This window comes from Convolutriloba macropyga, unplaced genomic scaffold (genome assembly GCF_964194025.1).
Source record: "Convolutriloba macropyga unplaced genomic scaffold, txConMacr16.3 SCAFFOLD_803, whole genome shotgun sequence".
Lineage (NCBI taxonomy): Eukaryota > Metazoa > Xenacoelomorpha > Acoela > Convolutidae > Convolutriloba > Convolutriloba macropyga.
Window position 1 is genome coordinate 20389 of NW_027451503.1, and position 9938 is coordinate 30326.

Here is a 9938-nt window from a genome sequence, read left to right on the forward strand (position 1 = left end):
ACTTTAGCCACAATTGGTGATGAAAATAAAAATTTGGACTGACCGAACTAATTTGGACAAGTTTTTACTTAGTTCCAAAAAAGTGTCTGAACTTTTTCTATCACCGAACATTGTTTTGGTGACCAAATCGTCAATTTTAGTCCAATTGTGCTCATTTTTGGTGGGTATGCTCCATTTTAGCAACAATTGGTGATGAAACTAAAAATTTGGACTGACCGAACTAATTTGGACAAGTTTTTGCCTAGTTCCAAAAAAGTGTCTGAACTTTTTCTATCACCGAACATTGTTTTGGTGACCAAATCGTCAATTTTAGTCCAATTGTGTTCATTTTTGGTGGGTATGCTCCATATTTGCCATAATTGGGGATGAAATAAAAAAAATGGACTAAGCAAACCATTTTTAGCATGTTTTCAACTACTCCCAAAAAAGTATCCGCGCTCGATGAGGCTTAACTTTTTCGATCACCGAACATTGTTTTGGACACGAAATCGTCAATTTTAGTCCAATTGTGCTTATTTTTGGTGGGTATGCTCCACTTTAGCCACAATTGGTGATAAATTTAAAAATACGGACTGACCGAACTAATTTGGACAAGTTTTTACCTAGTTCGAATAAAGTGTCTGACTTTTTTCTATCACCGAACATTGTTTTGGTGACCAAATCGTCAATTTTAGTCCAATTGTGCTCATTTTTGGTGGGTATACTCCATTTTAGCCACAATTGGTGATGAAACTAAAAATTTGGACTGACCGGACTAATTTGGACAAGTTTTTGCCTAGTTCCAAATAAGTGTCTGAACTTTTTCTATCACCGAACATTGTTTTGGACACGAAATCGTCAATTTTAGTCCAATTGTGCTCATTATTGGTGTGCAGGCTCCAAATTAGCCATAAATGGGGACGAAATAAACAAATGGACAGAGCGAACCATTTTGGACAAGTTTTCAATTACTTCCAAAAAAGTATCCGCGCTCGATGAGGGTTAACTTTTTCGATCACCGAACATTGTTTTGGACACGAAATCGTCAATTTTAGTCCAGTTTTGCTCATTTTTGATAGGTATGCTCCACTTTAGCCACAATTGGTGATGAAATTAAAAATTTGGACTGACCGAACTAATTTGGACAAGTTTTTACCTAGTTCCAAAAAAGTGTCTGAACTTTTTCTATCACCGAACATTGTTTTGGCGACCAAATCGTCAATTTTAGTCCAATTGTGCTCATTTTTGGTGGGTATGCTCCATTTTAGCCGCAATTGGAGATGAAACTAAAAATTTGGACTGACCGGACTAATTTGGACAAGTTTTTGCATAGTTCCAAAAAAGTGTCTGAACTTTTTCTATCACCGAACATTGTTTTGGTGACCAAATCGTCAATTTTAGTCCAATTGTGTTCATTTTTGGTGGGTATGCTCCATATTAGCCATAATTGGGGATGAAATAAAAAAAATGGACTAAGCAAACCATTTTGGGCAAGTTTTCAACTACTTCCAAAAAAGTATCCGCGCTCGATGAGGCTTAACTTTTTCGATCACCGAACATTGTTTTGGACACGAAATCGTCAATTTTAGTCCAATTGTGCTCATTTTTGGTGGATATGCTCCACTTTAGCCACAACTGGTGATAAATTTAAAAATTCGGACTGACCGAACTAATTTGGACAAGTTTTAACCTAGTTCCAAAAAACAATCTGAATTTTTTGTATCACCGAACATTGTTTTAGTGACCAAATCGTCAATTTTAGTCCAATTGTGCTCATTTTTGGTGGGTATGCTCCACTTTAGCCACAATTGGCGATGAAACTAAAAATTTGGACTGACCGAACTAATTTGGACAAGGTTTTACCTAGTTCGAAAAAAGTGTCTGACTTTTTTCTATCACCGAACATTGTTTTGGTGACCAAATCGTCAATTTTAGTCCAATTGTGCTCATTTTTGGTGGGTATGCTCCATTTTAGCCGTAATTGGGGATGAAATAAAAAAAATGGACGAAGCGAACCATTTTGGACAAGTTTTCAAGTACTTCCAAAAAAGTATCCGCGCTCGTTGTGGCTTAACTCTTTCGATCACCGAACATTGTTTTGGACACGAAATCGTCAATTTTAGTCCAATTGTGCTCATTTTTGGTGGATATGCTCCACTTTAGCCACAACTGGTGATAAATTTAAAAATTCGGACTGACCGAACTAATTTGGACAAGTTTTAACCTAGTTCCAAAAAACAATCTGAATTTTTTGTATCACCGAACATTGTTTTAGTGACCAAATCGTCAATTTTAGTCCATTTGTGCTCATTTTTGGTGTGCAGGCTTCAATTCAGCCAGAATTGGGGATGAAATAAAAAAAAGGACTGAGCAAACCATTTTGGTCAAGTTTTCAATTACTTCCAAAAAAGTATCCGCTCTCGATGAGGCTTAAGGTGAAAAACGTTTGTTTATAACTTTTTGAAGAAGCCGTGTTAAGAACTCTACAATGATCCATTTTATTGCCGTGTTATTGCAGTTTTTGAATATCTGTAGTAGTAGTTAGTTATTTTTTGATTTTTATACAAAACTTCAAAAATGTCTCGAGGTAAATTAAGAAAATGTCGACCTTCTTGAAAAACGTTTGTTAATAACTTTTTGAAGAGGCCAAGTTGAAAACTCTACCTTAGCCTATTATATTGCCGTGCTAGAGTAGCTTTTGACTTTGTGTAGTAGCAGTTAGCAATCTTTCGTTTTTCATACAAAATTTCAAAGATATCTCTGAGTAAATGAAGAAAATGTCAAATTTCTTTAAAAACATTTCTTAATAACTTCTTGACAAAGAGGAGTTAGAAAATCTATAATAGCCCATTTTGTTGCTGTTATATGGTACTTTTTGAAAATATACAGACGTTTGTCCGATTTGTTTTATTTCTAACCGAAAAATCCAAAAAACTGTTGATTTAGGGGCAAAAATTAGCTGTTTTTGTCGAACTTCGACTAAATTTTCCCAATTAAAAGCAAAAAACATACAACTTTTTGGTATCATAAGAAACTAGAGTTTACGGTTCCAATGACCATATAATTTGTTTTTTAAAGTAATGCCAAACAAGAGAATGCGAGAGCAATATAGACGCCGAAATGAGGTTCGATTTTTGCGAAATTTTCAAATTATCAAAGTTGTTTAGTTTAATAACTCTTTTGTCTCAAATCGATTTTACAAGTATGTTATGTTATTTTCTTGCTCATTTAATTTTCTTTGCGAATATATAATGGTCGAAAAATTTCGGTTTAGTATCAAGGCCTAATTTTTAGATTTTCCAAATATTAGTGAAAATTAGCCAATTTCAACCAGATTGGCAAAAATCGAGTTTTGATTAATTCACTTTCCGAACAATTTTTTACACTAGGTTGCTGCCCCAGTTCATTCTGATTCCAAAACATATTCATTTTTTAAATTTGGTTCAGTAGTTTTCGAGATATAAGCCTTTTTTTGACACATACCATAGGCCCCCCAGTCCCAACGCGATCACCTCCCCCGCCCTCCCCCCCCACCACCACCACCACCACCAAACTTTTTTTTATATATCTCTATTATATGTCCAGTTGTAGAGCTTCTCGAATATATTACTTTTACCACTTTTTAATTTACATCATCTTTATAGCGGCTAACTGACATGAGGTAGTGAAATTTTCGTTCACGACGTCCTTCCGGTCACGTGACATGCTTATGCGTGCGCTGTCAGGTCAAGTGACAGCAAGGACGCTGTGACTGCAGGCGTCCGTACCTCGTCGAGGTAAGGATGTATAAAGATGAAAGTGTAATGAAATAGAAAGTTTCAAAAGGAAACAGACAGAGAGCGGCAAATATAGAATGCGTTGTAGTTGTACGGAACACATCACATTTCAAGCACGTCGCGATAGATTAGTCAATCTTTGACCACACCAGAGGACGGAACCAGAGGAGCACGAGCACGTCCGGAGTGCGACCACAGCCAGAGCAGCACGTCGCGACGCATATTTATAACCCATACAAAAGTTATATCGTTGGAAAGCTCTCGTCAAGGCGAACTTGATAGGCTATATGACAGAACCCAATAAGGGCGTACTATAATATCTATACTATTTAATGTCTATACCTGGTTCAGAGAGTAAATGTAGAGGGGTTCAGAGAGTAAATGTAGAGGGTAAATTATATATGAAGCAGTGATGTCTATGTTCATTTTTTAATGCTTATTCAAGATTGCTAATGGATTTGCGCATCGGAGCGACTTATGTAAATAACTCTGCAGCACCAGATAGGAGACCGCTAAAGCCTAGGTTTTCACCGGTGCAACAACAAGGTAGAATAAAGCGTGAAACTGATCGGGGAACAATTGAATTCTTGCACAGTAATTTTGCGAACGAGCTTGAGATCAACACGGCGGTAGTCGGCGACTCTATCCTCAATGGCATATGTATAAATAACTGCGTCGTCTATTCGTTGCCAGGCGGCGTAATTGCTGATTTCCATGAACTACTGCCAACGTTGCAGTCGTACAGGAACATAATTTTCTGTGCAGGAGGCAATAACTTGTCACACTTTGGAAATCCTGGTGAAACCCCACGTGCTGTTCTAGCGCAACTGACCAACCTTGTTACTGCCCTACGAGCACTGCCGAGAAACCCGAATGTAATAGTGTGCACAGTTTTGAAAAGGCTATACGTTACACATGACAGAATCCAAAGCTACAATTCACTAATCGCAGGCCAAAGAGACATTCGGTTTTTCAAATTGCACCAAGAGGTATGCAGGCCCAAGTGCTTCAATGATGATGGAATACATCTAAGCCACAAAGGCAAAAAAACTATGGCTACAGCGCTAAAGAAGCTTATTCGAGAGAACAATCTCATATAATGTATACTGTTTGTTTTTTGTTATTTGCAAAGTAGATTTGTGATTTGTACTCTTGCTATTTGCTAACTTTGAAATTCAATGCTTCTAAGTGAATAATTTTTGCTGGTACTTTGCCGGCATCCTAGTTTGATTTTGAGCTCGTTTGCTCTTCTCCAAAAGTTCTTTTATTTCTGCTTGTACTTTGCAGGCTTTCATTTTAAATGCTTTTACATAGCGAGCAACCATTAAAAATTTTGATTACCGATAATTTTGCGTTGTCTTTGATTTATACTTAGTACTTTTTGTTGTATGAACAACCATTGTTTTACCTCCGTTTGCTGAATTCTTCTTATAGCTGCGAAGCTGTAAGCTGTCCGGAGCTATATTGCGGTGCTCTTGGTTTTTTTCGTCGTCTGACGCTTTTTTCATTTTACATTTGTTCACACAGCAAAGCTGTAAGTCAAATTTTCTGAATGATTTCCACTCAATAAAAGTACTTGCGCGCGTGACGTCATTTTTCATTCTCTCTAGCAAATGTTATAAGTTCATTTGCGTGATAAGATTTTGATCATTAATGACTTACCTCATTCAATAAAATGACTGCACTTTAAAAATTAAGTTTAATTTGAATTAGTTAAAGGTCAAAGGAACTCATGTGTACTATTGGTCCTTAATAAAAGGTTTCTGTGGAAGGAATTTTAACATGCTTCTTAAATTTATCGCTGAATGTTTTTTAACTTAACTTTTGGAGCAGCGTCATTTTTTCAATCTAGATCTGTATCTGTTTCTATCTCTATTATACTGCATGTAAGTCTATTCTTTCGCAGCTATTCCGGCAGTCTGCCGGCTATGTTTCTTTGAAGTGTAATTGTACAAGGTCCAGAATTAACTCCTACTACCTCACCTTTTTTGCAATAGTAAGCATAATTAATAAGTAATTTGATGAGTGAGCTCTCAGGTTCCCCAGTTGTTAAAATTTTTGCTATACTTAGCTGTACTCATTTTATGTTGTAATTGCCTTCCTAATCCTGAGTAAGCATGAATTTAATGAATTGAAAATTGATGCTCAGTAAATCGCCGAAAACTGATAACCGTTTTAGATTTTTGGACCTGAAAGAAGCTTGTTCTAAATAACCTCTCAGGACAAAATTATGAGACAGTCTACCATCACTTTTCGAAACAATAGCTTAGAATACAGTCTCCCTGAAAATGAAACACCTCTCCCTCAAACTCAAACTGAGTCGACAGAGACTTCTCGACTGAGAGTTAGAGTTTTCCAACTTGAGAGTGAAGTAGCAGCACTGAAAGTTAGAGTTAGAGAGCTTGAGAGGAAACTAACGGAAACAGTTGACTTGACACAGGACACCAGTTTTTCAACTACAATATCTGTTCACTCTTCGGATCAATCAACAGACTTAAATTTGCCAAATGGGGTTTGAGGTCGTTGTTGCTGAAGATGTAACTTTTTGCCCTTAAACTGATTATAACCAATTAGAGTTTGTCAATTAGGACGTGTAAATTTAGTTTGCGATTGTTGATCTTCAATGCTTCTAAGTTAATTTTTGTCGGTACTTTGTCGGCATCTTAATTTGATTATCAGCTTGTTTGCTTTTCTACAGCAGTTCTCTCATTTTTGCCTGTACTTTGCAGGCTTTCGTTTTAAATGATCTTATGTAGCAAGCAAACAACAAAAAGTTTTATTAGAAATAGTTATTTGTTGTCTATGATTTATTCTTAGTACTTATTGATGTATGAGCAAGCAGTCTTAATGTATTTATTTGCATTAATTTTGGTGTCTTTAAAGTTATGAAAACTTTGCCTGAGACTTCTTAATCTGTGTTACAAATTTATGTACTTGAAATGTTTTGAACACTTTCTCAATTTTGGAATTACTGAATCTCCAATTGTTTTTCCTTCCAAGCATTTAAACGGCACCACTTCTTGCAGACGTTGTAGCTAAAAAAGCGTTTTCTTCTCCTGCGCGCTGAGCGGTCACAAAAGTATGGTTCTAGGAATATTCGATATAGTTATTGCCTTTGACTGAAATGAATTTAGCTGGTACTTTGTCGGCTTCCTAATTAGTTCTTTTATCTCTTTTATCGGTTACTTTTCTCTTATGTAAATGAAAAATCGGAAATGCTCTGCGCTACGTTTCTTAGACTCAACAAAATTTTTCCGAAGTAAACTTCAGATTTGTTAACTGAAAATGCCGCGAAGTCAGCGAACCGTTAAGGCGCCTCAGTTTTCCTCTGGGTCCGATGATGATGCCCGAAGGCAGTTAAGAAAACATAACATGGAGACTTCGTTCTTGTTTTCTTACGACGGCGATAAAACTTTTGTTTGTAAAGGCGAATCCAAGTCTTGGCCGATGGGTCTTCACCTGGATGATAAATTGAGCCTGAGGGAGAAGGAACCAATCCGAATTTTTGTAGGTTCTGTACCCACTGATGCAATCTTCATTCGAAAAGGGCCTTCAAAGCTAATTGCCAAGTAGAAAAAGGAAATGCAAGATCTGTATAATAAACGACATGGGCTGCCAACACAGACAATTGACGAGGAGCTTGATGAAGACGATGAAGGCCCAATTGAAGACGACGGCTCACAAATTCCACAATCAAACGTCGGTTTGGCGGAAATTGATCCGCAACAGTCGCAAGTTTCAAATGTTGGTGGGGAAAACGAGCTCAGCCCTAGCACGCCTGTTTTGTTAAAAGAACCAGTTTTTATGCCTGAGCAGATAAATTGTATGTCTGGGAACTGTGACGGAGTAGAGTTTGCCAGATTTCTTGAAGGCCATGAAAAGTGCATATGCAAGGCAAAGGGTGCCTTTGTGTTGCTAAAGAAGAAAGGCGATAAGAAGAGAAGGAAAATCTATCAGGAATACGATGAGCATGTAAGTGTAAGTCGTAGATGGAGACATAAGTAAAATTAAAAAAAGTCGTTTGCATTTAAAGTACAATTTTTCTCAAGTTTCCCGAAACCGCGTTGTTTTTGTGTTCTCTGAATTATGTTTTTTGCAAAAATTGTTGAATATTAATTAGGCTGAGGAGCTGGAGGAAATTCTTGAGCTCCATGCTCGCGGCTTTCAATATGAGGACATGCACGCAAATTTACTGGAGCAGCATCCAGTGAAAAGCGTCATGCATTTGGGGGAGGATCTTATGAGCAAACTAAAGGCAAATCCATACCCTTCTCAACTTGGCAGGGACTTGCGTCGTCAACTGTTTGGGGAAGATGGCTTAGTGAATGACATGATCGATGCTGAGCACTCGACAAGAAAAGTTGACGCTGATCCAATGCTTGTCCGAAAATTTTTTGGTTTGTTTTATATGTAGCATCCACGCCTTGTTCTCAACTTGTTCAGTTGTAAATTGATGGAGTAACATTTGATGTAGCCTAAATTTTGTTTGTAGTTATCTAAACGCACAATACGCACATTACTGTATACGAAAAGCTCTCGAACAACTTCTGAAACAATTCTCGTTGTCGTGCGTGTTTTGGATGAAAAGTTTTGACATCTTTTTTGTATTATTGCTACTAGATGCTTTAAAACAGGCGTCCACCTTTTTCCGGCAGTCGATAAAAGTTGTGCAGTTGTCTATCAGGCCTCTTTTCTTGAAGCATTTAAACATTAAACCTTAAGGACTCTACCTCTAAGTTCGATAGCGCATCGCCCACAAGTCTTTTGTTTTAGATGTCGTCCATCAGAAGTACCCGGTAACCCCCCGGTTGGCTTATCGCAAAGCGCGAGACAGTGCTAATCAAGCTGGACGGGAGAGGAAGGCCTATTTAAGGAGAGCAGTTACAACAGCGGGGGAGATTTGAGATTTCAATTAAAAACCTGAACACTATTTTTCAACACTATTTTTCAACTATCTCGAAATTTTTTTCTGAGATAGTTGTTATTTTAGCTTTGGTTGCTTAATTTTGTTTGCCTTCCCAGATTTAAGTCCCCGACTCATTAAACCTAGTTTTCAAGCTCCAGCCTTTCTGCTGGTACTTTGCCGGCATGTTTGACATAACTCGGACAATCCGAACCGCAATTGTTACCCTCTGAGATAGTTGTTAATTTAGTTTTGGTTACTTAAACTTAATTGCCTTCACAGATTTAAGTCCTCGACGCATCTAAACATAGTTTTCAAGCGGTAGTCTTTCTGATGTTGTCGGCAGTTGTGACATACTCAGATCCAAATTGCGATAGCTGATGTTGGAGATAGGTGTTAATTTGATTTTGTTAATGCAATTTTACGCTTTCCCTGATTTAGGTCTCCCGATACATCTGATAAGTTTTATTTATTTAGTTTTTTAAATTGGGAATTAATTGCAAAAATAGAAATCCCGTCTCGTTAACGACCATTAAAGCTTCCTGCTCGTTTTCATTTTACAAGCGGTTTTTTAAGTTAATGCGAGGTTTTTAGATTTTGCTGTTTATTAAGCTATGCACAAGAAATGGACCAAAGTAATAGTTGGTTGGTACTATCACTTGCGAAAGACCATTTAAGAGTTATAAAAGTTGATGACAGTATCTGGGGCAATGTCTCTATCATTGATCGCTTGTATACGGCTGAAAATGATGTCATTGAATTGATCCCTGAGGGCCTAGCAAAAAGTTATTGTGTCATAAAACAAGGTTTTGGTTCTCTTGAAAAAAATACGAGGAGACAAGAAAAAGGGTTTCCGGAACAAGTGATCAATCAACTTCAAAAAATGCACAAAGTATAATCAGTGAAGCAGGACCACTAGATAATTGTGAAGCAGGACCATCGGATAATTGTGAAGCAGGTCCATCCTATAGCAACGAACACTGTGAAGAGTCAATTGCCATTGACGACAATGTCAACGATGAGGTAATACTTTGAACAATTCGTAGCATTTTTTAGTTGCTTTTTCGAGTGTTTCTTTGTTCCAAATGTTAGATTGTTTTCTTTCCGAGTAGTTTGCTCGGATCTGTTGACTACATTTCGGTAAAAGATTAAAGAAAATTTCCTTGTAATACGGAAGCTCGTTACTTTTGTTGGTGATAGTGATTTTAGCAAAGCTCTTACGTAACTTAGACTATCTTTCAATAGTTGAGTGTAATAAATCATTTCAATACTTCGGAGAC